This window comes from Hyla sarda, chromosome 4, assembly GCF_029499605.1.
Source record: "Hyla sarda isolate aHylSar1 chromosome 4, aHylSar1.hap1, whole genome shotgun sequence".
Lineage (NCBI taxonomy): Eukaryota > Metazoa > Chordata > Amphibia > Anura > Hylidae > Hyla > Hyla sarda.
Window position 1 is genome coordinate 19,978,924 of NC_079192.1, and position 25,000 is coordinate 20,003,923.

A 25,000-nucleotide genomic window follows, 5' to 3' on the forward strand; every position below is an offset into this window, starting at 1 on the left:
AATAATTTTAATACAGTACTGAGAGGAAAGTAAAGAAAGGTCCCACCGAGATTTGAACTCGGATCACTGGATTCAGAGTCCAGAGTGCTAACCATTACACCATGGAACCATTAAGTACCTTCACCTGCCACACTAAAACTTTTAATTCTTCCTCCAGATCTCCAGAAAACCGGGGTACGGTTCCCAGATGGGGTGGCTATGATTATTTCGCCCCTTACTTAGGTCTGCGTCCTCAGGTAGGGTTGAAAAGCAGCAGTTGTGTGTGGTAGCGTGGCCGAGCAGTCTAAGGCGCTGGATTTAGGCTCCAGTCTCTTTGGAGGCGTGGGTTCGAATCCCACTGCTGCCATTAGGCACTTTTTGCTGTTTCCAGAGGGATAACGAGATTACACCTTTGATCCCTAGCGCTGAGCTAAAGCGATTAATTCTCCCTCCAGAACTATTAAACGCTGACCCTTTAAGGACATTACCATGGAGCAGCAGGCATAGGTTGTTCCTCGTTAGTATAGTTGTGAGTATTCCTGCCTGTCATGCAGGTGACCAGGCTCCGAATTCCCGAAGGGGAAGCTATGCTTTTTTTGCCCTTTACTTAGGTCTGTGTCCCCAGGTAGGGTCGGAAAGCTGCAACACCATGTGGTAGCGTGGCCGAGCGGTCTAAGGTGCTGGATTAAGGCTCCAGTCTCTTCGGGGGCGTGGGTTCGAATCCCACCGTTGCCATTGAGTAGCTTTTGCTTTTACTTGCTCTTTCAGCTCACGTTACATGCCCAGAATATCGATTGGTTGAGGCAGGTACCTGGCGCCAGCTAACTAATCAGCACTTCCCCTTTCAATGCAGGAGAACCTCTCGTCCCTCTCTCAGTATGGGCGCTGTATTACCACCTGCTAAGATGTTGCGCGGACAATCTGGAATACAATCCTTGAGGAGGGATCACCAGGGATCAGATGTACTCTGTGATGAATAGGGTGAACAGGAAGAACTACAAAACTGACCCTTGCTGTCTTGCCTTAATCCTTCCCTAGATCTGAAACATAGGCACAGAGCAGCGTACACCATAATCTGCACCGAGCTGCAAAAGCCAGGGATATTCACAGAGGTAAACCAATCAGGAAATCCACTCTATACTAGCCAGAGCTGGCACTGTTTCTGGAAGAAAGAGGCAATTTAACTTTATTTTCTAATCCTGGATAACCCATATTTCTGGCATTATGGCTTCCGGGGGGATGTGAGTGCTCTGGGTTTCTTTGAGGCATGAGTTTTCATCCAAGTTCTCAACTAATTGCACCTTGGGGCGACAGAACACAAAGGTATGGAAGCAGCATTTATGGATTTGAAAAGCTCACATCTGGAAGAAGGTTAAATAATTTTAATACAGTACTGAGTAATGAGAGGAAAGTAAAGAAAGGTCCCACCGAGATTTGAACTCGGATCACTGGATTCAGAGTCCAGAGTGCTAACCATTACACCATGGAACCATTAAGTACCTTCACCTGCCACACTAAAACTTTTAATTCTTCCTCCAGATCTCCAGAAAACCGGGGTACGGTTCCCAGATGGGGTGGCTATGATTATTTCGCCCCTTACTTAGGTCTGCGTCCTCAGGTAGGGTTGAAAAGCAGCAGTTGTGTGTGGTAGCGTGGCCGAGCGGTCTAAGGCGCTGGATTTAGGCTCCAGTCTCTTTGGAGGCGTGGGTTCGAATCCCACCGCTGCCATTAGGCACTTTTTGCTGTTTCCAGAGGTATAACGAGATTACACCTTTGATCCCTAGCGCAGAGCTAAAGCGATTAATTCTCCCTTCAGAACTATTAAACGCTGACCCTTTAAGGACATTACCATGGAGCAGCAGGCATAGGTTGTTCCTCGTTAGTATAGTTGTGAGTATTCCTGCCTGTCATGCAGGTGACCAGGCTCCGAATTCCCGAAGGGGAAGCTATGCTTGTTTTGCCCTTTACTTAGGTCTGTGTCCCCAGGTAGGGTCGGAAAGCTGCAACACCATGTGGTAGCGTGGCCGAGCGGTCTAAGGCGCTGGATTAAGGCTTCAGTCTCTTCGGGGGCGTGGGTTCGAATCCCACCGTTGCCATTGAGTAGCTTTTGCTTTTACTTGCTCTTTCAGCTCACGTTACATGCCCAGAATATCGATTGGTTGAGGCAGGTACCTGGCGCCAGCTAACTAATCAGCGCTTCCCCTTTCAATGCAGGAGAACCTCTCGTCCCTCTCTCAGTATGGGCGCTGTATTACCACCTGCTAAGATGTTGCGCGGACAATCTGGAATACAATCCTTGAGGAGGGATCCCCAGGGATCAGATGTACTCTGTGATGAATAGGGTGAACAGGAAGAACTACAAAACTGACCCTTGCTGTCTTGCCTTAATCCTTCCCTAGATCTGAAACATAGGCACAGAGCAGCGTACACCATAATCTGCACCGAGCTGCAAAAGCCAGGGATATTCACAGAGGTTAACCAATCAGGAAATCCACTCTATACTAGCCAGAGCTGGCACTGTTTCTGGAAGAAAGAGGCAATTTAACTTTATTTTCTAATCCTGGATAACCCATATTTCTGGCATTATGGCTCCCGGGGGGATGTGAGTGCTCTGGGTTTCTTTGAGGCATGAGTTTTCATCCAAGTTCTCAACTAATTGCACCTTGGGGCGACAGAACACAAAGGTATGGAAGCAGCATTTATGGATTTGAAAAGCTCACATCTGGAAGAAGGTTAAATAATTTTAATACAGTACTGAGTAATGAGAGGAAAGTAAAGAAAGGTCCCACCGAGATTTGAACTCGGATCACTGTATTCAGAGTCCAGAGTGCTAACCATTACACCATGGAACCATTAAGTACCTTCTCCTGCCACACTAAAACTTTTAATTCTTCCTCCAGATCTCCAGAAAACCGGGGTACGGTTCCCAGATGGGGTGGCTATGATTATTTCGCCCCTTACTTAGGTCTGCGTCCTCAGGTAGGGTTGAAAAGCAGCAGTTGTGTGTGGTAGCGTGGCCGAGCAGTCTAAGGCGCTGGATTTAGGCTCCAGTCTCTTTGGAGGCGTGGGTTCGAATCCCACTGCTGCCATTAGGCACTTTTTGCTGTTTCCAGAGGGATAACGAGATTACACCTTTGATCCCTAGCGCTGAGCTAAAGCGATTAATTCTCCCTCCAGAACTATTAAACGTTGACCCTTTAAGGACATTACCATGGAGCAGCAGGCATAGGTTGTTCCTCGTTAGTATAGTTGTGAATATTCCTGCCTGTCATGCAGGTGACCAGGCTCCGAATTCCCGAAGGGGAAGCTATGCTTGTTTTGCCCTTTACTTAGGTCTGTGTCCCCAGGTAGGGTCGGAAAGCTGCAACACCATGTGGTGGCGTGGCCGAGCGGTCTAAAGCGCTGGATTAAGGCTCCAGTCTCCTCGGGGGCGTGGGTTCGAATCCCACCGTTGCCATTGAGTAGCTTTTGCTTTTACTTGCTCTTTCAGCTCACGTTACATGCCCAGAATATCGATTGGTTGAGGCAGGTACCTGGCGCCAGCTAACTAATCAGCACTTCCCCTTTCAATGCAGGAGAACCTCTCGTCCCTCTCTCAGTATGGGCGCTGTATTACCACCTGCTAAGATGTTGCGCGGACAATCTGGAATACAATCCTTGAGGAGGGATCCCCAGGGATCAGATGTACTCTGTGATGAATAGGGTGAACAGGAAGAACTACAAAACTGACCCTTGCTGTCTTGCCTTAATCCTTCCCTAGATCTGAAACATAGGCACAGAGCAGCGTACACCATAATCTGCACCGAGCTGCAAAAGCCAGGGATATTCACAGAGGTTAACCAATCAGGAAATCCACTCTATACTAGCCAGAGCTGGCACTGTTTCTGGAAGAAAGAGGCAATTTAACTTTATTTTCTAATCCTGGATAACCCATATTTCTGGCATTATGGCTCCCGGGGGGATGTGAGTGCTCTGGGTTTCTTTGAGGCATGAGTTTTCATCCAAGTTCTCAACTAATTGCACCTTGGGGTGACAGAACACAAAGGTATGGAAGCAGCATTTATGGATTTGAAAAGCTCACATCTGGAAGAAGGTTAAATAATTTTAATACAGTACTGAGTAATGAGAGGAAAGTAAAGAAAGGTCCCACCGAGATTTGAACTCGGATCACTGGATTCAGAGTCCAGAGTGCTAACCATTACACCATGGAACCATTAAGTACCTTCACCTGCCACACTAAAACTTTTAATTCTTCCTCCAGATCTCCAGAAAACCGGGGTACGGTTCCCAGATGGGGTGGCTATGATTATTTCGCCCCTTACTTAGGTCTGCGTCCTCAGGTAGGGTTGAAAAGCAGCAGTTGTGTGTGGTAGCGTGGCCGAGCGGTCTAAGGCGCTGGATTTAGGCTCCAGTCTCTTTGGAGGCGTGGGTTCGAATCCCACCGCTGCCATTAGGCACTTTTTGCTGTTTCCAGAGGTATAACGAGATTACACCTTTGATCCCTAGCGCTGAGCTAAAGCGATTAATTCTCCCTTCAGAACTATTAAACGCTGACCCTTTAAGGACATTACCATGGAGCAGCAGGCATAGGTTGTTCCTCGTTAGTATAGTTGTGAGTATTCCTGCCTGTCATGCAGGTGACCAGGCTCCGAATTCCCGAAGGGGAAGCTATGCTTGTTTTGCCCTTTACTTAGGTCTGTGTCCCCAGGTAGGGTCGGAAAGCTGCAACACCATGTGGTAGCGTGGCCGAGCGGTCTAAGGCGCTGGATTAAGGCTCCAGTCTCTTCGGGGGCGTGGGTTCGAATCCCACCGTTGCCATTGAGTAGCTTTTGCTTTTACTTGCTCTTTCAGCTCACGTTACATGCCCAGAATATCGATTGGTTGAGGCAGGTACCTGGCGCCAGCTAACTAATCAGCGCTTCCCCTTTCAATGCAGGAGAACCTCTCGTCCCTCTCTCAGTATGGGCGCTGTATTACCACCTGCTAAGATGTTGCGCGGACAATCTGGAATACAATCCTTGAGGAGGGATCCCCAGGGATCAGATGTACTCTGTGATGAATAGGGTGAACAGGAAGAACTACAAAACTGACCCTTGCTGTCTTGCCTTAATCCTTCCCTAGATCTGAAACATAGGCACAGAGCAGCGTACACCATAATCTGCACCGAGCTGCAAAAGCCAGGGATATTCACAGAGGTTAACCAATCAGGAAATCCACTCTATACTAGCCAGAGCTGGCACTGTTTCTGGAAGAAAGAGGCAATTTAACTTTATTTTCTAATCCTGGATAACCCATATTTCTGGCATTATGGCTTCCGGGGGGATGTGAGTGCTCTGGGTTTCTTTGAGGCATGAGTTTTCATCCAAGTTCTCAACTAATTGCACCTTGGGGCGACAGAACACAAAGGTATGGAAGCAGCATTTATGGATTTGAAAAGCTCACATCTGGAAGAAGGTTAAATAATTTTAATACAGTACTGAGTAATGAGAGGAAAGTAAAGAAAGGTCCCACCGAGATTTGAACTCGGATCACTGGATTCAGAGTCCAGAGTGCTAACCATTACACCATGGAACCATTAAGTACCTTCACCTGCCACACTAAAACTTTTAATTCTTCCTCCAGATCTCCAGAAAACCGGGGTACGGTTCCCAGATGGGGTGGCTATGATTATTTCGCCCCTTACTTAGGTCTGCGTCCTCAGGTCGGGTTGAAAAGCAGTAGTTGTGTGTGATAGCGTGGCCGAGCGGTCTAAGGCGCTGGATTTAGGCTCCAGTCTCTTTGGAGGCGTGGGTTCGAATCCCACCGCTGCCATTAGGCACTTTTTGCTGTTTCCAGAGGTATAACGAGATTACACCTTTGATCCCTAGCGCAGAGCTAAAGCGATTAATTCTCCCTTCAGAACTATTAAACGCTGACCCTTTAAGGACATTACCATGGAGCAGCAGGCATAGGTTGTTCCTCGTTAGTATAGTTGTGAGTATTCCTGCCTGTCATGCAGGTGACCAGGCTCCGAATTCCCGAAGGGGAAGCTATGCTTGTTTTGCCCTTTACTTAGGTCTGTGTCCCCAGGTAGGGTCGGAAAGCTGCAACACCATGTGGTAGCGTGGCCGAGCGGTCTAAGGCGCTGGATTAAGGCTCCAGTCTCTTCGGGGGCGTGGGTTCGAATCCCACCGTTGCCATTGAGTAGCTTTTGCTTTTACTTGCTCTTTCAGCTCACGTTACATGCCCAGAATATCGATTGGTTGAGGCAGGTACCTGGCGCCAGCTAACTAATCAGCGCTTCCCCTTTCAATGCAGGAGAACCTCTCGTCCCTCTCTCAGTATGGGCGCTGTATTACCACCTGCTAAGATGTTGCGCGGACAATCTGGAATACAATCCTTGAGGAGGGATCCCCAGGGATCAGATGTACTCTGTGATGAATAGGGTGAACAGGAAGAACTACAAAACTGACCCTTGCTGTCTTGCCTTAATCCTTCCCTAGATCTGAAACATAGGCACAGAGCAGCGTACACCATAATCTGCACCGAGCTGCAAAAGCCAGGGATATTCACAGAGGTTAACCAATCAGGAAATCCACTCTATACTAGCATTATGGCTCCCGGGGGGATGTGAGTGCTCTGGGTTTCTTTGAGGCATGAGTTTTCATCCAAGTTCTCAACTAATTGCACCTTGGGGCGACAGAACACAAAGGTATGGAAGCAGCATTTATGGATTTGAAAAGCTCACATCTGGAAGAAGGTTAAATAATTTTAATACAGTACTGAGTAATGAGAGGAAAGTAAAGAAAGGTCCCACCGAGATTTGAACTCGGATCACTGGATTCAGAGTCCAGAGTGCTAACCATTACACCATGGAACCATTAAGTACCTTCTCCTGCCACACTAAAACTTTTAATTCTTCCTCCAGATCTCCAGAAAACCGGGGTACGGTTCCCAGATGGGGTGGCTATGATTATTTCGCCCCTTACTTAGGTCTGCGTCCTCAGGTAGGGTTGAAAAGCAGCAGTTGTGTGTGGTAGCATGGGCGAGCAGTCTAAGGCGCTGGATTTAAGCTCCAGTCTCTTTGGAGGCGTGGGTTCGAATCCCACTGCTGCCATTAGGCACTTTTTGCTGTTTCCAGAGGGATAACGAGATTACACCTTTGATCCCTAGCGCTGAGCTAAAGCGATTAATTCTCCCTCCAGAACTATTAAACGCTGACCCTTTAAGGACATTACCATGGAGCAGCAGGCATAGGTTGTTCCTCGTTAGTATAGTTGTGAGTATTCCTGCCTGTCATGCAGGTGACCAGGCTCCGAATTCCCGAAGGGGAAGCTATGCTTGTTTTGCCCTTTACTTAGGTCTGTGTCCCCAGGTAGGGTCGGAAAGCTGCAACACCATGTGGTGGCGTGGCCGAGCGGTCTAAAGCGCTGGATTAAGGCTCCAGTCTCTTCGGGGGCGTGGGTTCGAATCCCACCGTTGCCATTGAGTAGCTTTTGCTTTTACTTGCTCTTTCAGCTCACGTTACATGCCCAGAATATCGATTGGTTGAGGCAGGTACCTGGCGCCAGCTAACTAATCAGCACTTCCCCTTTCAATGCAGGAGAACCTCTCGTCCCTCTCTCAGTATGGGCGCTGTATTACCACCTGCTAAGATGTTGCGCGGACAATCTGGAATACAATCCTTGAGGAGGGATCCCCAGGGATCAGATGTACTCTGTGATGAATAGGGTGAACAGGAAGAACTACAAAACTGACCCTTGCTGTCTTGCCTTAATCCTTCCCTAGATCTGAAACATAGGCACAGAGCAGCGTACACCATAATCTGCACCGAGCTGCAAAAGCCAGGGATATTCACAGAGGTTAACCAATCAGGAAATCCACTCTATACTAGCATTATGGCTCCCGGGGGGATGTGAGTGCTCTGGGTTTCTTTGAGGCATGAGTTTTCATCCAAGTTCTCAACTAATTGCACCTTGGGGCGACAGAACACAAAGGTATGGAAGCAGCATTTATGGATTTGAAAAGCTCACATCTGGAAGAAGGTTAAATAATTTTAATACAGTACTGAGTAATGAGAGGAAAGTAAAGAAAGGTCCCACCGAGATTTGAACTCGGATCACTGGATTCAGAGTCCAGAGTGCTAACCATTACACCATGGAACCATTAAGTACCTTCTCCTGCCACACTAAAACTTTTAATTCTTCCTCCAGATCTCCAGAAAACCGGGGTACGGTTCCCAGATGGGGTGGCTATGATTATTTCGCCCCTTACTTAGGTCTGCGTCCTCAGGTAAGGTTGAAAAGCAGCAGTTGTGTGTGGTAGCGTGGCCGAGCGGTCTAAGGCGCTGGATTTAGGCTCCAGTCTCTTTGGAGGCGTGGGTTCGAATCCCACCGCTGCCATTAGGCACTTTTTGCTGTTTCCAGAGGTATAACGAGATTACACCTTTGATTCCTAGCGCAGAGCTAAAGCGATTAATTCTCCCTTCAGAACTATTAAACGCTGACCCTTTAAGGACATTACCATGGAGCAGCAGGCATAGGTTGTTCCTCGTTAGTATAGTTGTGAGTATTCCTGCCTGTCATGCAGGTGACCAGGCTCCGAATTCCCGAAGGGGAAGCTATGCTTGTTTTGCCCTTTACTTAGGTCTGTGTCCCCAGGTAGGGTCGGAAAGCTGCAACACCATGTGGTAGCGTGGCCGAGCGGTCTAAGGTGCTGGATTAAGGCTCCAGTCTCTTCGGGGGCGTGGGTTCGAATCCCACCGTTGCCATTGAGTAGCTTTTGCTTTTACTTGCTCTTTCAGCTCACGTTACATGCCCAGAATATCGATTGGTTGAGGCAGGTACCTGGCGCCAGCTAACTAATCAGCGCTTCCCCTTTCAATGCAGGAGAACCTCTCGTCCCTCTCTCAGTATGGGCGCTGTATTACCACCTGCTAAGATGTTGCGCGGACAATCTGGAATACAATCCTTGAGGAGGGATCCCCAGGGATCAGATGTACTCTGTGATGAATAGGGTGAACAGGAAGAACTACAAAACTGACCCTTGCTGTCTTGCTGTTTTCTGGAGATCTGGAGGAAGAATTAAAAGTTTTAGTGTGGCAGGTGAAGGTACTTAATGGTTCCATGGTGTAATGGTTAGCACTCTGGACTCTGAATCCAGTGATCCGAGTTCAAATCTCGGTGGGACCTTTCTTTACTTTCCTCTCATTACTCAGTACTGTACAGGAAGAACTACAAAACTGACCCTTGCTGTCTTGCCTTAATCCTTCCCTAGATCTGAAACATAGGCACAGAGCAGCGTACACCATAATCTGCACCGAGCTGCAAAAGCCAGGGATATTCACAGAGGTCACTGGATTCAGAGTCCAGAGTGCTAACCATTACACCATGGAACCATTAAGTACCTTCACCTGCCACACTAAAACTTTTAATTCTTCCTCCAGATCTCCAGGAAACCGGGGTACGGTTCCCAGATGGGGTGGCTATGATTATTTCGCCCCTTACTTAGGTCTGCGTCCTCAGGTAGGGTTGAAAAGCATCAGTTGTGTGTGGTAGCGTGGCCGAGCGGTCTAAGGCGCTGGATTTAGGCTCCAGTCTCTTTGGAGGCGTGGGTTCGAATCCCACTGCTGCCATTAGGCACTTTTTGCTGTTTCCAGAGGTATAACGAGATTACACCTTTGATCCCTAGCGCTGAGCTAAAGCGATTAATTCTCCCTCCAGAACTATTAAACGCTGACCCTTTAAGGACATTACCATGGAGCAGCAGGCATAGGTTGTTCCTCGTTAGTATAGTTGTGAGTATTCCTGCCTGTCATGCAGGTGACCAGGCTCCGAATTCCCGAAGGGGAAGCTATGCTTGTTTTGCCCTTTACTTAGGTCTGTGTCCCCAGGTAGGGTCGGCAAGCTGCAACAACATGTGGTGGCGTGGCCGAGCGGTCTAAGGCGCTGGATTAAGGCTCCAGTCTCTTCGGGGGCGTGGGTTCGAATCCCACCGTTGCCATTGAGTAGCTTTTGCTTTTACTTGCTCTTTCAGCTCACGTTACATGCCCAGAATATCGATTGGTTGAGGCAGGTACCTGGCGCCAGCTAACTAATCAGCGCTTCCCCTTTCAATGCAGGAGAACCTCTCGTCCCTCTCTCAGTATGGGCGCTGTATTACCACCTGCTAAGATGTTGCGCGGACAATCTGGAATACAATCCTTGAGGAGGGATCCCCAGGGATCAGATGTACTCTGTGATGAATAGGGTGAACAGGAAGAACTACAAAACTGACCCTTGCTGTCTTGCCTTAATCCTTCCCTAGATCTGAAACATAGGCACAGAGCAGCGTACACCATAATCTGCACCGAGCTGCAAAAGCCAGGGATATTCACAGAGGTTAACCAATCAGGAAATCCACTCTATACTAGCCAGAGCTGGCACTGTTTCTGGAAGAAAGAGGCAATTTAACTTTATTTTCTAATCCTGGATAACCCATATTTCTGGCATTATGGCTCCCGGGGGGATGTGAGTGCTCTGGGTTTCTTTGAGGCATGAGTTTTCATCCAAGTTCTCAACTAATTGCACCTTGGGGCGACAGAACACAAAGGTATGGAAGCAGCATTTATGGATTTGAAAAGCTCACATCTGGAAGAAGGTTAAATAATTTTAATACAGTACTGAGTAATGAGAGGAAAGTAAAGAAAGGTCCCACCGAGATTTGAACTCGGATCACTGGATTCAGAGTCCAGAGTGCTAACCATTACACCATGGAACCATTAAGTACCTTCACCTGCCACACTAAAACTTTTAATTCTTCCTCCAGATCTCCAGAAAACCGGGGTACGGTTCCCAGATGGGGTGGCTATGATTATTTCGCCCCTTACTTAGGTCTGCGTCCTCAGGTAGGGTTGAAAAGCAGCAGTTGTGTGTGGTAGCGTGGCCGAGCGGTCTAAGGCGCTGGATTAAGGCTCCAGTCTCTTCGGGGGCGTGGGTTCGAATCCCACCGTTGCCATTGAGTAGCTTTTGCTTTTACTTGCTCTTTCAGCTCACGTTACATGCCCAGAATATCGATTGGTTGAGGCAGGTACCTGGCGCCAGCTAACTAATCAGCGCTTCCCCTTTCAATGCAGGAGAACCTCTCGTCCCTCTCTCAGTATGGGCGCTGTATTACCACCTGCTAAGATGTTGCGCGGACAATCTGGAATACAATCCTTGAGGAGGGATCCCCAGGGATCAGATGTACTCTGTGATGAATAGGGTGAACAGGAAGAACTACAAAACTGACCCTTGCTGTCTTGCCTTAATCCTTCCCTAGATCTGAAACATAGGCACAGAGCAGCGTACACCATAATCTGCACCGAGCTGCAAAAGCCAGGGATATTCACAGAGGTTAACCAATCAGGAAATCCACTCTATACTAGCCAGAGCTGGCACTGTTTCTGGAAGAAAGAGGCAATTTAACTTTATTTTCTAATCCTGGATAACCCATATTTCTGGCATTATGGCTTCCGGGGGGATGTGAGTGCTCTGGGTTTCTTTGAGGCATGAGTTTTCATCCAAGTTCTCAACTAATTGCACCTTGGGGCGACAGAACACAAAGGTATGGAAGCAGCATTTATGGATTTGAAAAGCTCACATCTGGAAGAAGGTTAAATAATTTTAATACAGTACTGAGTAATGAGAGGAAAGTAAAGAAAGGTCCCACCGAGATTTGAACTCGGATCACTGGATTCAGAGTCCAGAGTGCTAACCATTACACCATGGAACCATTAAGTACCTTCACCTGCCACACTAAAACTTTTAATTCTTCCTCCAGATCTCCAGAAAACCGGGGTACGGTTCCCAGATGGGGTGGCTATGATTATTTCGCCCCTTACTTAGGTCTGCGTCCTCAGGTCGGGTTGAAAAGCAGCAGTTGTGTGTGGTAGCGTGGCCGAGCGGTCTAAGGCGCTGGATTTAGGCTCCAGTCTCTTTGGAGGCGTGGGTTCGAATCCCACCGCTGCCATTAGGCACTTTTTGCTGTTTCCAGAGGTATAACGAGATTACACCTTTGATCCCTAGCGCAGAGCTAAAGCGATTAATTCTCCCTTCAGAACTATTAAACGCTGACCCTTTAAGGACATTACCATGGAGCAGCAGGCATAGGTTGTTCCTCGTTAGTATAGTTGTGAGTATTCCTGCCTGTCATGCAGGTGACCAGGCTCCGAATTCCCGAAGGGGAAGCTATGCTTGTTTTGCCCTTTACTTAGGTCTGTGTCCCCAGGTAGGGTCGGAAAGCTGCAACACCATGTGGTAGCGTGGCCGAGCGGTCTAAGGCGCTGGATTAAGGCTCCAGTCTCTTCGGGGGCGTGGGTTCGAATCCCACCGTTGCCATTGAGTAGCTTTTGCTTTTACTTGCTCTTTCAGCTCACGTTACATGCCCAGAATATCGATTGGTTGAGGCAGGTACCTGGCGCCAGCTAACTAATCAGCGCTTCCCCTTTCAATGCAGGAGAACCTCTCGTCCCTCTCTCAGTATGGGCGCTGTATTACCACCTGCTAAGATGTTGCGCGGACAATCTGGAATACAATCCTTGAGGAGGGATCCCCAGGGATCAGATGTACTCTGTGATGAATAGGGTGAACAGGAAGAACTACAAAACTGACCCTTGCTGTCTTGCCTTAATCCTTCCCTAGATCTGAAACATAGGCACAGAGCAGCGTACACCATAATCTGCACCGAGCTGCAAAAGCCAGGGATATTCACAGAGGTTAACCAATCAGGAAATCCACTCTATACTAGCCAGAGCTGGCACTGTTTCTGGAAGAAAGAGGCAATTTAACTTTATTTTCTAATCCTGGATAACCCATATTTCTGGCATTATGGCTTCCGGGGGGATGTGAGTGCTCTGGGTTTCTTTGAGGCATGAGTTTTCATCCAAGTTCTCAACTAATTGCACCTTGGGGCGACAGAACACAAAGGTATGGAAGCAGCATTTATGGATTTGAAAAGCTCACATCTGGAAGAAGGTTAAATAATTTTAATACAGTACTGAGTAATGAGAGGAAAGTAAAGAAAGGTCCCACCGAGATTTGAACTCGGATCACTGGATTCAGAGTCCAGAGTGCTAACCATTACACCATGGAACCATTAAGTACCTTCACCTGCCACACTAAAACTTTTAATTCTTCCTCCAGATCTCCAGAAAACCGGGGTACGGTTCCCAGATGGGGTGGCTATGATTATTTCGCCCCTTACTTAGGTCTGCGTCCTCAGGTCGGGTTGAAAAGCAGCAGTTGTGTGTGGTAGCGTGGCCGAGCGGTCTAAGGCGCTGGATTTAGGCTCCAGTCTCTTTGGAGGCGTGGGTTCGAATCCCACCGCTGCCATTAGGCACTTTTTGCTGTTTCCAGAGGTATAACGAGATTACACCTTTGATCCCTAGCGCAGAGCTAAAGCGATTAATTCTCCCTTCAGAACTATTAAACGCTGACCCTTTAAGGACATTACCATGGAGCAGCAGGCATAGGTTGTTCCTCGTTAGTATAGTTGTGAGTATTCCTGCCTGTCATGCAGGTGACCAGGCTCCGAATTCCCGAAGGGGAAGCTATGCTTGTTTTGCCCTTTACTTAGGTCTGTGTCCCCAGGTAGGGTCGGAAAGCTGCAACACCATGTGGTAGCGTGGCCGAGCGGTCTAAGGCGCTGGATTAAGGCTCCAGTCTCTTCGGGGGCGTGGGTTCGAATCCCACCGTTGCCATTGAGTAGCTTTTGCTTTTACTTGCTCTTTCAGCTCACGTTACATGCCCAGAATATCGATTGGTTGAGGCAGGTACCTGGCGCCAGCTAACTAATCAGCGCTTCCCCTTTCAATGTAGGAGAACCTCTCGTCCCTCTCTCAGTATGGGCGCTGTATTACCACCTGCTAAGATGTTGCGCGGACAATCTGGAATACAATCCTTGAGGAGGGATCCCCAGGGATCAGATGTACTCTGTGATGAATAGGGTGAACAGGAAGAACTACAAAACTGACCCTTGCTGTCTTGCCTTAATCCTTCCCTAGATCTGAAACATAGGCACAGAGCAGCGTACACCATAATCTGCACCGAGCTGCAAAAGCCAGGGATATTCACAGAGGTTAACCAATCAGGAAATCCACTCTATACTAGCATTATGGCTCCCGGGGGGATGTGAGTGCTCTGGGTTTCTTTGAGGCATGAGTTTTCATCCAAGTTCTCAACTAATTGCACCTTGGGGCGACAGAACACAAAGGTATGGAAGCAGCATTTATGGATTTGAAAAGCTCACATCTGGAAGAAGGTTAAATAATTTTAATACAGTACTGAGTAATGAGAGGAAAGTAAAGAAAGGTCCCACCGAGATTTGAACTCGGATCACTGGATTCAGAGTCCAGAGTGCTAACCATTACACCATGGAACCATTAAGTACCTTCTCCTGCCACACTAAAACTTTTAATTCTTCCTCCAGATCTCCAGAAAACCGGGGTACGGTTCCCAGATGGGGTGGCTATGATTATTTCGCCCCTTACTTAGGTCTGCGTCCTCAGGTAGGGTTGAAAAGCAGCAGTTGTGTGTGGTAGCATGGCCGAGCAGTCTAAGGCGCTGGATTTAAGCTCCAGTCTCTTTGGAGGCGTGGGTTCGAATCCCACTGCTGCCATTAGGCACTTTTTGCTGTTTCCAGAGGGATAACGAGATTACACCTTTGATCCCTAGCGCTGAGCTAAAGCGATTAATTCTCCCTCCAGAACTATTAAACGCTGACCCTTTAAGGACATTACCATGGAGCAGCAGGCATAGGTTGTTCCTCGTTAGTATAGTTGTGAGTATTCCTGCCTGTCATGCAGGTGACCAGGCTCCGAATTCCCGAAGGGGAAGCTATGCTTGTTTTGCCCTTTACTTAGGTCTGTGTCCCCAGGTAGGGTCGGAAAGCTGCAACACCATGTGGTGGCGTGGCCGAGCGGTCTAAAGCGCTGGATTAAGGCTCCAGTCTCTTCGGGGGCGTGGGTTCGAATCCCACCGTTGCCATTGAGTAGCTTTTGCTTTTACTTGCTCTTTCAGCTCACGTTACATGCCCAGAATATCGATTGGTTGAGGCAGGTACCTGGCGCCAGCTAACTAATCAGCACTTCCCCTTTCAATGCAGGAGAACCTCTCGTCCCTCTCTCAGTATGGGCGCTGTATTACCACCTGCTAAGATGTTGCGCGGACAATCTGGAATACAATCCTTGAGGAGGGATCCCCAGGGATCAGATGTACTCTGTGATGAATAGGATGAACAGGAAGAACTACAAAACTGACCCTTGCTGTCTTGCCTTAATCCTTCCCTAGATCTGAAACATAGGCACAGAGCAGCGTACACCATAATCTGCACCGAGCTGCAAAAGCCAGGGATATTCACAGAGGTTAACCAATCAGGAAATCCACTCTATACTAGCATTATGGCTCCCGGGGGGATGTGAGTGCTCTGGGTTTCTTTGAGGCATGAGTTTTCATCCAAGTTCTCAACTAATTGCACCTTGGGGCGACAGAACACAAAGGTATGGAAGCAGCATTTATGGATTTGAAAAGCTCACATCTGGAAGAAGGTTAAATAATTTTAATACAGTACTGAGTAATGAGAGGAAAGTAAAGAAAGGTCCCACCGAGATTTGAACTCGGATCACTGGATTCAGAGTCCAGAGTGCTAACCATTACACCATGGAACCATTAAGTACCTTCTCCTGCCACACTAAAACTTTTAATTCTTCCTCCAGATCTCCAGAAAACCGGGGTACGGTTCCCAGATGGGGTGGCTATGATTATTTCGCCCCTTACTTAGGTCTGCGTCCTCAGGTAGGGTTGAAAAGCAGCAGTTGTGTGTGGTAGCGTGGCCGAGCGGTCTAAGGCGCTGGATTTAGGCTCCAGTCTCTTTGGAGGCGTGGGTTCGAATCCCACCGCTGCCATTAGGCACTTTTTGCTGTTTCCAGAGGTATAACGAGATTACACCTTTGATTCCTAGCGCAAAGCTAAAGCGATTAATTCTCCCTTCAGAACTATTAAACGCTGACCCTTTAAGGACATTACCATGGAGCAGCAGGCATAGGTTGTTCCTCGTTAGTATAGTTGTGAGTATTCCTGCCTGTCATGCAGGTGACCAGGCTCCGAATTCCCGAAGGGGAAGCTATGCTTGTTTTGCCCTTTACTTAGGTCTGTGTCCCCAGGTAGGGTCGGAAAGCTGCAACACCATGTGGTAGCGTGGCCGAGCGGTCTAAGGTGCTGGATTAAGGCTCCAGTCTCTTCGGGGGCGTGGGTTCGAATCCCACCGTTGCCATTGAGTAGCTTTTGCTTTTACTTGCTCTTTCAGCTCACGTTACATGCCCAGAATATCGATTGGTTGAGGCAGGTACCTGGCGCCAGCTAACTAATCAGCGCTTCCCCTTTCAATGCAGGAGAACCTCTCGTCCCTCTCTCAGTATGGGCGCTGTATTACCACCTGCTAAGATGTTGCGCGGACAATCTGGAATACAATCCTTGAGGAGGGATCCCCAGGGATCAGATGTACTCTGTGATGAATAGGGTGAACAGGAAGAACTACAAAACTGACCCTTGCTGTCTTGCTGTTTTCTGGAGATCTGGAGGAAGAATTAAAAGTTTTAGTGTGGCAGGTGAAGGTACTTAATGGTTCCATGGTGTAATGGTTAGCACTCTGGACTCTGAATCCAGTGATCCGAGTTCAAATCTCGGTGGGACCTTTCTTTACTTTCCTCTCATTACTCAGTACTGTACAGGAAGAACTACAAAACTGACCCTTGCTGTCTTGCCTTAATCCTTCCCTAGATCTGAAACATAGGCACAGAGCAGCGTACACCATAATCTGCACCGAGCTGCAAAAGCCAGGGATATTCACAGAGGTCACTGGATTCAGAGTCCAGAGTGCTAACCATTACACCATGGAACCATTAAGTACCTTCACCTGCCACACTAAAACTTTTAATTCTTCCTCCAGATCTCCAGGAAACCGGGGTACGGTTCCCAGATGGGGTGGCTATGATTATTTCGCCCCTTACTTAGGTCTGCGTCCTCAGGTAGGGTTGAAAAGCATCAGTTGTGTGTGGTAGCGTGGCCGAGCGGTCTAAGGCGCTGGATTTAGGCTCCAGTCTCTTTGGAGGCGTGGGTTCGAATCCCACTGCTGCCATTAGGCACTTTTTGCTGTTTCCAGAGGTATAACGAGATTACACCTTTGATCCCTAGCGCTGAGCTAAAGCGATTAATTCTCCCTCCAGAACTATTAAACGCTGACCCTTTAAGGACATTACCATGGAGCAGCAGGCATAGGTTGTTCCTCGTTAGTATAGTTGTGAGTATTCCTGCCTGTCATGCAGGTGACCAGGCTCCGAATTCCCGAAGGGGAAGCTATGCTTGTTTTGCCCTTTACTTAGGTCTGTGTCCCCAGGTAGGGTCGGCAAGCTGCAACAACATGTGGTGGCGTGGCCGAGCGGTCTAAGGCGCTGGATTAAGGCTCCAGTCTCTTCGGGGGCGTGGGTTCGAATCCCACCGTTGCCATTGAGTAGCTTTTGCTTTTACTTGCTCTTTCAGCTCACGTTACATGCCCAGAATATCGATTGGTTGAGGCAGGTACCTGGCGCCAGCTAACTAATCAGCGCTTCCCCTTTCAATGCAGGAGAACCTCTCGTCCCTCTCTCAGTATGGGCGCTGTATTACCACCTGCTAAGATGTTGCGCGGACAATCTGGAATACAATCCTTGAGGAGGGATCCCCAGGGATCAGATGTACTCTGTGATGAATAGGGTGAACAGGAAGAACTACAAAACTGACCCTTGCTGTCTTGCCTTAATCCTTCCCTAGATCTGAAACATAGGCACAGAGCAGCGTACACCATAATCTGCACCGAGCTGCAAAAGCCAGGGATATTCACAGAGGTTAACCAATCAGGAAATCCACTCTATACTAGCCAGAGCTGGCACTGTTTCTGGAAGAAAGAGGCAATTTAACTTTATTTTCTAATCCTGGATAACCCATATTTCTGGCATTATGGCTCCCGGGGGGATGTGAGTGCTCTGGGTTTCTTTGAGGCATGAGTTTTCATCCAAGTTCTCAACTAATTGCACCTTGGGGCGACAGAACACAAAGGTATGGAAGCAGCATTTATGGATTTGAAAAGCTCACATCTGGAAGAAGGTTAAATAATTTTAATACAGTACTGAGTAATGAGAGGAAAGTAAAGAAAGGTCCCACCGAGATTTGAACTTGGATCACTGGATTCAGAGTCCAGAGTGCTAACCATTACACCATGGAACCATTAAGTACATTCACCTGCCACACTAAAACTTTTAATTCTTCCTCCAGATCTCCAGAAAACCGGGGTACGGTTCCCAGATGGGGTGGCTATGATTATTTCGCCCCTTACTTAGGTCTGCGTCCTCAGGTAGGGTTGAAAAGCAGCAGTTGTGTGTGGTAGCGTGGCCGAGCGGTCTAAGGCGCTGGATTTAGGCTCCAGTCTCTTTGGAGGCGTGGGTTCGAATCCCACCGCTGCCATTAGGCACTTTTTGCTGTTTCCAGAGGTATAACGAGATTACACCTTTGATCCCTAGCGCTGAGCTAAAGCGATTAATTCTCCCTTCAGAACTATTAAACGCTGACCCTTTAAGGACATTACCATGGAGCAGCAGGCATAGGTTGTTCCTCGTTAGTATAGTTGTGAGTATTCCTGCCTGTCATGCAGGTGACCAGGCTCCGAATTCCCGAAGGGGAAGCTATGCTTGTTTTGCCCTTTACTTAGGTCTGTGTCCCCAGGTAGGGTCGGAAAGCTGCAACACCATGTGGTAGCGTGGCCGAGCGGTCTAAGGCGCTGGATTAAGGCTCCAGTCTCTTCGGGGGCGTGGGTTCGAATCCCACCGTTGCCATTGAGTAGCTTTTGCTTTTACTTGCTCTTTCAGCTCACGTTACATGCCCAGAATATCGATTGGTTGAGGCAGGTACCTGGCGCCAGCTAACTAATCAGCGCTTCCCCTTTCAATGCAGGAGAACCTCTCGTCCCTCTCTCAGTATGGGCGCTGTATTACCACCTGCTAAGATGTTGCGCGGACAATCTGGAATACAATCCTTGAGGAGGGATCCCCAGGGATCAGATGTACTCTGTGATGAATAGGGTGAACAGGAAGAACTACAAAACTGACCCTTGCTGTCTTGCCTTAATCCTTCCCTAGATCTGAAACATAGGCACAGAGCAGCGTACACCATAATCTGCACCGAGCTGCAAAAGCCAGGGATATTCACAGAGGTTAACCAATCAGGAAATCCACTCTATACTAGCCAGAGCTGGCACTGTTTCTGGAAGAAAGAGGCAATTTAACTTTATTTTCTAATCCTGGATAACCCATATTTCTGGCATTATGGCTCCCGGGGGGATGTGAGTGCTCTGGGTTTCTTTGAGGCATGAGTTTTCATCCAAGTTCTCAACTAATTGCACCTTGGGGCGACAGAACACAAAGGTATGGAAGCAGCATTTATGGATTTGAAAAGCTCACATCTGGAAGAAGGTTAAATAATTTTAATACAGTACTGAGTAATGAGAGGAAAGTAAAGAAAGGTCCCACCGAGATTTGAACTCGGATCACTGGATTCAGAGTCCAGAGTGCTAACCATTACACCATGGAACAATTAAGTACCTTCACCTGCCACACTAAAACTTTTAATTCTTCCTCCAGATCTCCAGAAAACCGGGGTACGGTTCCCAGATGGGGTGGCTATGATTATTTCGCCCCTTACTTAGGTCTGCGTCCTCAGGTAGGGTTGAAAAGCATCAGTTGTGTGTGGTAGCGTGGCCGAGCAGTCTAAGGCGCTGGATTAAGGCTCCAGTCTCTTCGGGGGCGTGGGTTCGAATCCCACCGTTGCCATTGAGTAGCTTTTGCTTTTACTTGCTCTTTCAGCTCACGTTACATGCCCAGAATATCGATTGGTTGAGGCAGGTACCTGGCGCCAGCTAACTAATCAGCGCTTCCCCTTTCAATGCAGGAGAACCTCTCGTCCCTCTCTCAGTATGGGCGCTGTATTACCACCTGCTAAGATGTTGCGCGGACAATCTGGAATACAATCCTTGAGGAGGGATCCCCAGGGATCAGATGTACTCTGTGATGAATAGGGTGAACAGGAAGAACTACAAAACTGACCCTTGCTGTCTTGCCTTAATCCTTCCCTAGATCTGAAACATAGGCACAGAGCAGCGTACACCATAATCTGCACCGAGCTGCAAAAGCCAGGGATATTCACAGAGGTTAACCAATCAGGAAATCCACTCTATACTAGCCAGAGCTGGCACTGTTTCTGGAAGAAAGAGGCAATTTAACTTTATTTTCTAATCCTGGATAACCCATATTTCTGGCATTATGGCTCCCGGGGGGATGTGAGTGCTCTGGGTTTCTTTGAGGCATGAGTTTTCATCCAAGTTCTCAACTAATTGCACCTTGGGGCGACAGAACACAAAGGTATGGAAGCAGCATTTATGGATTTGAAAAGCTCACATCTGGAAGAAGGTTAAATAATTTTAATACAGTACTGAGTAATGAGAGGAAAGTAAAGAAAGGTCCCACCGAGATTTGAACTCGGATCACTGGATTCAGAGTCCAGAGTGCTAACCATTACACCATGGAACCATTAAGTACCTTCACCTGCCACACTAAAACTTTTAATTCTTCCTCCAGATCTCCAGAAAACCGGGGTACGGTTCCCAGATGGGGTGGCTATGATTATTTCGCCCCTTACTTAGGTCTGCGTCCTCAGGTAGGGTTGAAAAGCAGCAGTTGTGTGTGGTAGCGTGGCCGAGCGGTCTAAGGCGCTGGATTAAGGCTCCAGTCTCTTCGGGGGCGTGGGTTCGAATCCCACCGTTGCCATTGAGTAGCTTTTGCTTTTACTTGCTCTTTCAGCTCACGTTACATGCCCAGAATATCGATTGGTTGAGGCAGGTACCTGGCGCCAGCTAACTAATCAGCGCTTCCCCTTTCAATGCAGGAGAACCTCTCGTCCCTCTCTCAGTATGGGCGCTGTATTACCACCTGCTAAGATGTTGCGCGGACAATCTGGAATACAATCCTTGAGGAGGGATCCCCAGGGATCAGATGTACTCTGTGATGAATAGGGTGAACAGGAAGAACTACAAAACTGACCCTTGCTGTCTTGCCTTAATCCTTCCCTAGATCTGAAACATAGGCACAGAGCAGCGTACACCATAATCTGCACCGAGCTGCAAAAGCCAGGGATATTCACAGAGGTTAACCAATCAGGAAATCCACTCTATACTAGCCAGAGCTGGCACTGTTTCTGGAAGAAAGAGGCAATTTAACTTTATTTTCTAATCCTGGATAACCCATATTTCTGGCATTATGGCTCCCGGGGGGATGTGAGTGCTCTGGGTTTCTTTGAGGCATGAGTTTTCATCCAAGTTCTCAACTAATTGCACCTTGGGGCGACAGAACACAAAGGTATGGAAGCAGCATTTATGGATTTGAAAAGCTCACATCTGGAAGAAGGTTAAATAATTTTAATACAGTACTGAGTAATGAGAGGAAAGTAAAGAAAGGTCCCACCGAGATTTGAACTTGGATCACTGGATTCAGAGTCCAGAGTGCTAACCATTACACCATGGAACCATTAAGTACATTCACCTGCCACACTAAAACTTTTAATTCTTCCTCCAGATCTCCAGAAAACCGGGGTACGGTTCCCAGATGGGGTGGCTATGATTATTTCGCCCCTTACTTAGGTCTGCGTCCTCAGGTAGGGTTGAAAAGCAGCAGTTGTGTGTGGTAGCGTGGCCGAGCGGTCTAAGGCGCTGGATTTAGGCTCCAGTCTCTTTGGAGGCGTGGGTTCGAATCCCACCGCTGCCATTAGGCACTTTTTGCTGTTTCCAGAGGTATAACGAGATTACACCTTTGATCCCTAGCGCTGAGCTAAAGCGATTAATTCTCCCTTCAGAACTATTAAACGCTGACCCTTTAAGGACATTACCATGGAGCAGCAGGCATAGGTTGTTCCTCGTTAGTATAGTTGTGAGTATTCCTGCCTGTCATGCAGGTGACCAGGCTCCGAATTCCCGAAGGGGAAGCTATGCTTGTTTTGCCCTTTACTTAGGTCTGTGTCCCCAGGTAGGGTCGGAAAGCTGCAACACCATGTGGTAGCGTGGCCGAGCGGTCTAAGGCGCTGGATTAAGGCTCCAGTCTCTTCGGGGGCGTGGGTTCGAATCCCACCGTTGCCATTGAGTAGCTTTTGCTTTTACTTGCTCTTTCAGCTCACGTTACATGCCCAGAATATCGATTGGTTGAGGCAGGTACCTGGCGCCAGCTAACTAATCAGCGCTTCCCCTTTCAATGCAGGAGAACCTCTCGTCCCTCTCTCAGTATGGGCGCTGTATTACCACCTGCTAAGATGTTGCGCGGACAATCTGGAATACAATCCTTGAGGAGGGATCCCCAGGGATCAGATGTACTCTGTGATGAATAGGGTGAACAGGAAGAACTACAAAACTGACCCTTGCTGTCTTGCCTTAATCCTTCCCTAGATCTGAAACATAGGCACAGAGCAGCGTACACCATAATCTGCACCGAGCTGCAAAAGCCAGGGATATTCACAGAGGTTAACCAATCAGGAAATCCACTCTATACTAGCCAGAGCTGGCACTGTTTCTGGAAGAAAGAGGCAATTTAACTTTATTTTCTAATCCTGGATAACCCATATTTCTGGCATTATGGCTCCCGGGGGGATGTGAGTGCTCTGGGTTTCTTTGAGGCATGAGTTTTCATCCAAGTTCTCAACTAATTGCACCTTGGGGCGACAGAACACAAAGGTATGGAAGCAGCATTTATGGATTTGAAAAGCTCACATCTGGAAGAAGGTTAAATAATTTTAATACAGTACTGAGTAATGAGAGGAAAGTAAAGAAAGGTCCCACCGAGATTTGAACTCGGATCACTGGATTCAGAGTCCAGAGTGCTAACCATTACACCATGGAACCATTAAGTACCTTCACCTGCCACACTAAAACTTTTAATTCTTCCTCCAGATCTCCAGAAAACCGGGGTACGGTTCCCAGATGGGGTGGCTATGATTATTTCGCCCCTTACTTAGGTCTGCGTCCTCAGGTAGGGTTGAAAAGCATCAGTTGTGTGTGGTAGCGTGGCCGAGCAGTCTAAGGCGCTGGATTAAGGCTCCAGTCTCTTCGGGGGCGTGGGTTCGAATCCCACCGTTGCCATTGAGTAGCTTTTGCTTTTACTTGCTCTTTCAGCTCACGTTACATGCCCAGAATATCGATTGGTTGAGGCAGGTACCTGGCGCCAGCTAACTAATCAGCGCTTCCCCTTTCAATGCAGGAGAACCTCTCGTCCCTCTCTCAGTATGGGCGCTGTATTACCACCTGCTAAGATGTTGCGCGGACAATCTGGAATACAATCCTTGAGGAGGGATCCCCAGGGATCAGATGTACTCTGTGATGAATAGGGTGAACAGGAAGAACTACAAAACTGACCCTTGCTGTCTTGCCTTAATCCTTCCCTAGATCTGAAACATAGGCACAGAGCAGCGTACACCATAATCTGCACCGAGCTGCAAAAGCCAGGGATATTCACAGAGGTTAACCAATCAGGAAATCCACTCTATACTAGCCAGAGCTGGCACTGTTTCTGGAAGAAAGAGGCAATTTAACTTTATTTTCTAATCCTGGATAACCCATATTTCTGGCATTATGGCTCCCGGGGGGATGTGAGTGCTCTGGGTTTCTTTGAGGCATGAGTTTTCATCCAAGTTCTCAACTAATTGCACCTTGGGGCGACAGAACACAAAGGTATGGAAGCAGCATTTATGGATTTGAAAAGCTCACATCTGGAAGAAGGTTAAATCATTTTAATACAGTACTGAGAGGAAAGTAAAGAAAGGTCCCACCGAGCTTTGAACTCGGATCACTGGATTCAGAGTCCAGAGTGCTAACCATTACACCATGGAACCATTAAGTACCTTCACCTGCCACACTAAAACTTTTAATTCTTCCTCCAGATCTCCAGAAAACCGGGGTACGGTTCCCAGATGGGGTGGCTATGATTATTTCGCCCCTTACTTAGGTCTGCGTCCTCAGGTAGGATTGAAAAGCAGCAGTTGTGTGTGGTAGCGTGGCCGAGCAGTCTAAGGCGCTGGATTTAGGCTCCAGTCTCTTTGGAGGCGTGGGTTCGAATTCCACTGCTGCCATTAGGCACTTTTTGCTGTTTCCAGAGGGATAACGAGATTACACCTTTGATCCCTAGCGCTGAGCTAAAGCGATTAATTCTCCCTCCAGAACTATTAAACGCTGACCCTTTAAGGACATTACCATGGAGCAGCAGGCATAGGTTGTTCCTCGTTAGTATAGTTGTGAGTATTCCTGCCTGTCATGCAGGTGACCAGGCTCCGAATTCCCGAAGGGGAAGCTATGCTTGTTTTGCCCTTTACTTAGGTCTGTGTCCCCAGGTAGGGTCGGAAAGCTGCAACACCATGTGGTAGCGTGGCCGAGCAGTCTAAGGCGCTGGATTAAGGCTCCAGTCTCTTCGGGGGCGTGGGTTCGAATCCCACCGTTGCCATTGAGTAGCTTTTGCTTTTACTTGCTCTTTCAGCTCACGTTACATGCCCAGAATATCGATTGGTTGAGGCAGGTACCTGGCGCCAGCTAACTAATCAGCACTTCCCCTTTCAATGCAGGAGAACCTCTCGTCCCTCTCTCAGTATGGGCGCTGTATTACCACCTGCTAAGATGTTGCGCGGACAATCTGGAATACAATCCTTGAGGAGGGATCCCCAGGGATCAGATGTACTCTGTGATGAATAGGGTGAACAGGAAGAACTACAAAACTGACCCTTGCTGTCTTGCCTTAATCCTTCCCTAGATCTGAAACATAGGCACAGAGCAGCGTACACCATAATCTGCACCGAGCTGCAAAAGCCAGGGATATTCACAGAGGTTAACCAATCAGGAAATCCACTCTATACTAGCCAGAGCTGGCACTGTTTCTGGAAGAAAGAGGCAATTTAACTTTATTTTCTAATCCTGG

The 25,000-nt window shown here is 48.0% G+C and overlaps 55 non-coding genes across 55 annotated transcripts; 38 read left to right on the forward strand and 17 right to left on the reverse strand.

Moving 5' to 3' along the window:
- Nucleotides 1-37: 37 nt before the first annotated feature.
- TRNAQ-CUG (transfer RNA glutamine (anticodon CUG)) lies at nucleotides 38-109 on the reverse strand. Its single transcript has one exon. It is a non-coding gene; the product is annotated as a tRNA-Gln (tRNA).
- A 155-nt stretch (nucleotides 110-264) lies between these two features.
- On the forward strand, nucleotides 265-346 carry TRNAL-UAG (transfer RNA leucine (anticodon UAG)). The gene has a single exon. It is a non-coding gene; the product is annotated as a tRNA-Leu (tRNA).
- A 286-nt stretch (nucleotides 347-632) lies between these two features.
- On the forward strand, nucleotides 633-714 carry TRNAL-AAG (transfer RNA leucine (anticodon AAG)). The gene has a single exon. It is a non-coding gene; the product is annotated as a tRNA-Leu (tRNA).
- A 684-nt stretch (nucleotides 715-1,398) lies between these two features.
- On the reverse strand, nucleotides 1,399-1,470 carry TRNAQ-CUG (transfer RNA glutamine (anticodon CUG)). Its single transcript has one exon. It is a non-coding gene; the product is annotated as a tRNA-Gln (tRNA).
- A 155-nt stretch (nucleotides 1,471-1,625) lies between these two features.
- TRNAL-UAG (transfer RNA leucine (anticodon UAG)) lies at nucleotides 1,626-1,707 on the forward strand. Its single transcript has one exon. It is a non-coding gene; the product is annotated as a tRNA-Leu (tRNA).
- Nucleotides 1,708-1,993: 286 nt separating this feature from the next.
- On the forward strand, nucleotides 1,994-2,075 carry TRNAL-AAG (transfer RNA leucine (anticodon AAG)). The gene has a single exon. It is a non-coding gene; the product is annotated as a tRNA-Leu (tRNA).
- A 911-nt stretch (nucleotides 2,076-2,986) lies between these two features.
- On the forward strand, nucleotides 2,987-3,068 carry TRNAL-UAG (transfer RNA leucine (anticodon UAG)). Its single transcript has one exon. It is a non-coding gene; the product is annotated as a tRNA-Leu (tRNA).
- Nucleotides 3,069-3,354: 286 nt separating this feature from the next.
- TRNAL-AAG (transfer RNA leucine (anticodon AAG)) lies at nucleotides 3,355-3,436 on the forward strand. Its single transcript has one exon. It is a non-coding gene; the product is annotated as a tRNA-Leu (tRNA).
- A 684-nt stretch (nucleotides 3,437-4,120) lies between these two features.
- On the reverse strand, nucleotides 4,121-4,192 carry TRNAQ-CUG (transfer RNA glutamine (anticodon CUG)). Its single transcript has one exon. It is a non-coding gene; the product is annotated as a tRNA-Gln (tRNA).
- Nucleotides 4,193-4,347: 155 nt separating this feature from the next.
- On the forward strand, nucleotides 4,348-4,429 carry TRNAL-UAG (transfer RNA leucine (anticodon UAG)). Its single transcript has one exon. It is a non-coding gene; the product is annotated as a tRNA-Leu (tRNA).
- Nucleotides 4,430-4,715: 286 nt separating this feature from the next.
- TRNAL-AAG (transfer RNA leucine (anticodon AAG)) lies at nucleotides 4,716-4,797 on the forward strand. Its single transcript has one exon. It is a non-coding gene; the product is annotated as a tRNA-Leu (tRNA).
- Nucleotides 4,798-5,481: 684 nt separating this feature from the next.
- On the reverse strand, nucleotides 5,482-5,553 carry TRNAQ-CUG (transfer RNA glutamine (anticodon CUG)). Its single transcript has one exon. It is a non-coding gene; the product is annotated as a tRNA-Gln (tRNA).
- Nucleotides 5,554-5,708: 155 nt separating this feature from the next.
- TRNAL-UAG (transfer RNA leucine (anticodon UAG)) lies at nucleotides 5,709-5,790 on the forward strand. The gene has a single exon. It is a non-coding gene; the product is annotated as a tRNA-Leu (tRNA).
- Nucleotides 5,791-6,076: 286 nt separating this feature from the next.
- On the forward strand, nucleotides 6,077-6,158 carry TRNAL-AAG (transfer RNA leucine (anticodon AAG)). The gene has a single exon. It is a non-coding gene; the product is annotated as a tRNA-Leu (tRNA).
- Nucleotides 6,159-6,766: 608 nt separating this feature from the next.
- Nucleotides 6,767-6,838, reverse strand: TRNAQ-CUG (transfer RNA glutamine (anticodon CUG)). The gene has a single exon. It is a non-coding gene; the product is annotated as a tRNA-Gln (tRNA).
- A 155-nt stretch (nucleotides 6,839-6,993) lies between these two features.
- TRNAL-UAA (transfer RNA leucine (anticodon UAA)) lies at nucleotides 6,994-7,075 on the forward strand. The gene has a single exon. It is a non-coding gene; the product is annotated as a tRNA-Leu (tRNA).
- Nucleotides 7,076-7,361: 286 nt separating this feature from the next.
- TRNAL-AAG (transfer RNA leucine (anticodon AAG)) lies at nucleotides 7,362-7,443 on the forward strand. The gene has a single exon. It is a non-coding gene; the product is annotated as a tRNA-Leu (tRNA).
- A 608-nt stretch (nucleotides 7,444-8,051) lies between these two features.
- Nucleotides 8,052-8,123, reverse strand: TRNAQ-CUG (transfer RNA glutamine (anticodon CUG)). Its single transcript has one exon. It is a non-coding gene; the product is annotated as a tRNA-Gln (tRNA).
- A 155-nt stretch (nucleotides 8,124-8,278) lies between these two features.
- Nucleotides 8,279-8,360, forward strand: TRNAL-UAG (transfer RNA leucine (anticodon UAG)). The gene has a single exon. It is a non-coding gene; the product is annotated as a tRNA-Leu (tRNA).
- Nucleotides 8,361-8,646: 286 nt separating this feature from the next.
- TRNAL-AAG (transfer RNA leucine (anticodon AAG)) lies at nucleotides 8,647-8,728 on the forward strand. Its single transcript has one exon. It is a non-coding gene; the product is annotated as a tRNA-Leu (tRNA).
- A 349-nt stretch (nucleotides 8,729-9,077) lies between these two features.
- TRNAQ-CUG (transfer RNA glutamine (anticodon CUG)) lies at nucleotides 9,078-9,149 on the forward strand. Its single transcript has one exon. It is a non-coding gene; the product is annotated as a tRNA-Gln (tRNA).
- A 361-nt stretch (nucleotides 9,150-9,510) lies between these two features.
- On the forward strand, nucleotides 9,511-9,592 carry TRNAL-UAG (transfer RNA leucine (anticodon UAG)). The gene has a single exon. It is a non-coding gene; the product is annotated as a tRNA-Leu (tRNA).
- Nucleotides 9,593-9,878: 286 nt separating this feature from the next.
- Nucleotides 9,879-9,960, forward strand: TRNAL-AAG (transfer RNA leucine (anticodon AAG)). Its single transcript has one exon. It is a non-coding gene; the product is annotated as a tRNA-Leu (tRNA).
- A 684-nt stretch (nucleotides 9,961-10,644) lies between these two features.
- On the reverse strand, nucleotides 10,645-10,716 carry TRNAQ-CUG (transfer RNA glutamine (anticodon CUG)). Its single transcript has one exon. It is a non-coding gene; the product is annotated as a tRNA-Gln (tRNA).
- Nucleotides 10,717-10,871: 155 nt separating this feature from the next.
- Nucleotides 10,872-10,953, forward strand: TRNAL-AAG (transfer RNA leucine (anticodon AAG)). Its single transcript has one exon. It is a non-coding gene; the product is annotated as a tRNA-Leu (tRNA).
- A 684-nt stretch (nucleotides 10,954-11,637) lies between these two features.
- Nucleotides 11,638-11,709, reverse strand: TRNAQ-CUG (transfer RNA glutamine (anticodon CUG)). The gene has a single exon. It is a non-coding gene; the product is annotated as a tRNA-Gln (tRNA).
- A 155-nt stretch (nucleotides 11,710-11,864) lies between these two features.
- TRNAL-UAG (transfer RNA leucine (anticodon UAG)) lies at nucleotides 11,865-11,946 on the forward strand. The gene has a single exon. It is a non-coding gene; the product is annotated as a tRNA-Leu (tRNA).
- Nucleotides 11,947-12,232: 286 nt separating this feature from the next.
- Nucleotides 12,233-12,314, forward strand: TRNAL-AAG (transfer RNA leucine (anticodon AAG)). The gene has a single exon. It is a non-coding gene; the product is annotated as a tRNA-Leu (tRNA).
- A 684-nt stretch (nucleotides 12,315-12,998) lies between these two features.
- On the reverse strand, nucleotides 12,999-13,070 carry TRNAQ-CUG (transfer RNA glutamine (anticodon CUG)). Its single transcript has one exon. It is a non-coding gene; the product is annotated as a tRNA-Gln (tRNA).
- A 155-nt stretch (nucleotides 13,071-13,225) lies between these two features.
- TRNAL-UAG (transfer RNA leucine (anticodon UAG)) lies at nucleotides 13,226-13,307 on the forward strand. Its single transcript has one exon. It is a non-coding gene; the product is annotated as a tRNA-Leu (tRNA).
- A 286-nt stretch (nucleotides 13,308-13,593) lies between these two features.
- Nucleotides 13,594-13,675, forward strand: TRNAL-AAG (transfer RNA leucine (anticodon AAG)). Its single transcript has one exon. It is a non-coding gene; the product is annotated as a tRNA-Leu (tRNA).
- A 608-nt stretch (nucleotides 13,676-14,283) lies between these two features.
- TRNAQ-CUG (transfer RNA glutamine (anticodon CUG)) lies at nucleotides 14,284-14,355 on the reverse strand. Its single transcript has one exon. It is a non-coding gene; the product is annotated as a tRNA-Gln (tRNA).
- Nucleotides 14,356-14,510: 155 nt separating this feature from the next.
- On the forward strand, nucleotides 14,511-14,592 carry TRNAL-UAA (transfer RNA leucine (anticodon UAA)). Its single transcript has one exon. It is a non-coding gene; the product is annotated as a tRNA-Leu (tRNA).
- A 286-nt stretch (nucleotides 14,593-14,878) lies between these two features.
- On the forward strand, nucleotides 14,879-14,960 carry TRNAL-AAG (transfer RNA leucine (anticodon AAG)). The gene has a single exon. It is a non-coding gene; the product is annotated as a tRNA-Leu (tRNA).
- Nucleotides 14,961-15,568: 608 nt separating this feature from the next.
- Nucleotides 15,569-15,640, reverse strand: TRNAQ-CUG (transfer RNA glutamine (anticodon CUG)). The gene has a single exon. It is a non-coding gene; the product is annotated as a tRNA-Gln (tRNA).
- A 155-nt stretch (nucleotides 15,641-15,795) lies between these two features.
- On the forward strand, nucleotides 15,796-15,877 carry TRNAL-UAG (transfer RNA leucine (anticodon UAG)). The gene has a single exon. It is a non-coding gene; the product is annotated as a tRNA-Leu (tRNA).
- A 286-nt stretch (nucleotides 15,878-16,163) lies between these two features.
- Nucleotides 16,164-16,245, forward strand: TRNAL-AAG (transfer RNA leucine (anticodon AAG)). The gene has a single exon. It is a non-coding gene; the product is annotated as a tRNA-Leu (tRNA).
- Nucleotides 16,246-16,594: 349 nt separating this feature from the next.
- TRNAQ-CUG (transfer RNA glutamine (anticodon CUG)) lies at nucleotides 16,595-16,666 on the forward strand. Its single transcript has one exon. It is a non-coding gene; the product is annotated as a tRNA-Gln (tRNA).
- A 361-nt stretch (nucleotides 16,667-17,027) lies between these two features.
- On the forward strand, nucleotides 17,028-17,109 carry TRNAL-UAG (transfer RNA leucine (anticodon UAG)). The gene has a single exon. It is a non-coding gene; the product is annotated as a tRNA-Leu (tRNA).
- Nucleotides 17,110-17,395: 286 nt separating this feature from the next.
- TRNAL-AAG (transfer RNA leucine (anticodon AAG)) lies at nucleotides 17,396-17,477 on the forward strand. The gene has a single exon. It is a non-coding gene; the product is annotated as a tRNA-Leu (tRNA).
- A 684-nt stretch (nucleotides 17,478-18,161) lies between these two features.
- On the reverse strand, nucleotides 18,162-18,233 carry TRNAQ-CUG (transfer RNA glutamine (anticodon CUG)). Its single transcript has one exon. It is a non-coding gene; the product is annotated as a tRNA-Gln (tRNA).
- A 155-nt stretch (nucleotides 18,234-18,388) lies between these two features.
- On the forward strand, nucleotides 18,389-18,470 carry TRNAL-UAG (transfer RNA leucine (anticodon UAG)). Its single transcript has one exon. It is a non-coding gene; the product is annotated as a tRNA-Leu (tRNA).
- Nucleotides 18,471-18,756: 286 nt separating this feature from the next.
- TRNAL-AAG (transfer RNA leucine (anticodon AAG)) lies at nucleotides 18,757-18,838 on the forward strand. Its single transcript has one exon. It is a non-coding gene; the product is annotated as a tRNA-Leu (tRNA).
- Nucleotides 18,839-19,522: 684 nt separating this feature from the next.
- On the reverse strand, nucleotides 19,523-19,594 carry TRNAQ-CUG (transfer RNA glutamine (anticodon CUG)). The gene has a single exon. It is a non-coding gene; the product is annotated as a tRNA-Gln (tRNA).
- A 155-nt stretch (nucleotides 19,595-19,749) lies between these two features.
- TRNAL-AAG (transfer RNA leucine (anticodon AAG)) lies at nucleotides 19,750-19,831 on the forward strand. Its single transcript has one exon. It is a non-coding gene; the product is annotated as a tRNA-Leu (tRNA).
- A 684-nt stretch (nucleotides 19,832-20,515) lies between these two features.
- TRNAQ-CUG (transfer RNA glutamine (anticodon CUG)) lies at nucleotides 20,516-20,587 on the reverse strand. Its single transcript has one exon. It is a non-coding gene; the product is annotated as a tRNA-Gln (tRNA).
- A 155-nt stretch (nucleotides 20,588-20,742) lies between these two features.
- On the forward strand, nucleotides 20,743-20,824 carry TRNAL-AAG (transfer RNA leucine (anticodon AAG)). The gene has a single exon. It is a non-coding gene; the product is annotated as a tRNA-Leu (tRNA).
- A 684-nt stretch (nucleotides 20,825-21,508) lies between these two features.
- On the reverse strand, nucleotides 21,509-21,580 carry TRNAQ-CUG (transfer RNA glutamine (anticodon CUG)). The gene has a single exon. It is a non-coding gene; the product is annotated as a tRNA-Gln (tRNA).
- Nucleotides 21,581-21,735: 155 nt separating this feature from the next.
- TRNAL-UAG (transfer RNA leucine (anticodon UAG)) lies at nucleotides 21,736-21,817 on the forward strand. The gene has a single exon. It is a non-coding gene; the product is annotated as a tRNA-Leu (tRNA).
- A 286-nt stretch (nucleotides 21,818-22,103) lies between these two features.
- Nucleotides 22,104-22,185, forward strand: TRNAL-AAG (transfer RNA leucine (anticodon AAG)). The gene has a single exon. It is a non-coding gene; the product is annotated as a tRNA-Leu (tRNA).
- A 684-nt stretch (nucleotides 22,186-22,869) lies between these two features.
- Nucleotides 22,870-22,941, reverse strand: TRNAQ-CUG (transfer RNA glutamine (anticodon CUG)). The gene has a single exon. It is a non-coding gene; the product is annotated as a tRNA-Gln (tRNA).
- A 155-nt stretch (nucleotides 22,942-23,096) lies between these two features.
- Nucleotides 23,097-23,178, forward strand: TRNAL-AAG (transfer RNA leucine (anticodon AAG)). The gene has a single exon. It is a non-coding gene; the product is annotated as a tRNA-Leu (tRNA).
- Nucleotides 23,179-23,855: 677 nt separating this feature from the next.
- On the reverse strand, nucleotides 23,856-23,927 carry TRNAQ-CUG (transfer RNA glutamine (anticodon CUG)). The gene has a single exon. It is a non-coding gene; the product is annotated as a tRNA-Gln (tRNA).
- Nucleotides 23,928-24,082: 155 nt separating this feature from the next.
- TRNAL-UAG (transfer RNA leucine (anticodon UAG)) lies at nucleotides 24,083-24,164 on the forward strand. The gene has a single exon. It is a non-coding gene; the product is annotated as a tRNA-Leu (tRNA).
- A 286-nt stretch (nucleotides 24,165-24,450) lies between these two features.
- TRNAL-AAG (transfer RNA leucine (anticodon AAG)) lies at nucleotides 24,451-24,532 on the forward strand. The gene has a single exon. It is a non-coding gene; the product is annotated as a tRNA-Leu (tRNA).
- The last annotated feature ends 468 nt before the right edge of the window (nucleotides 24,533-25,000 follow it).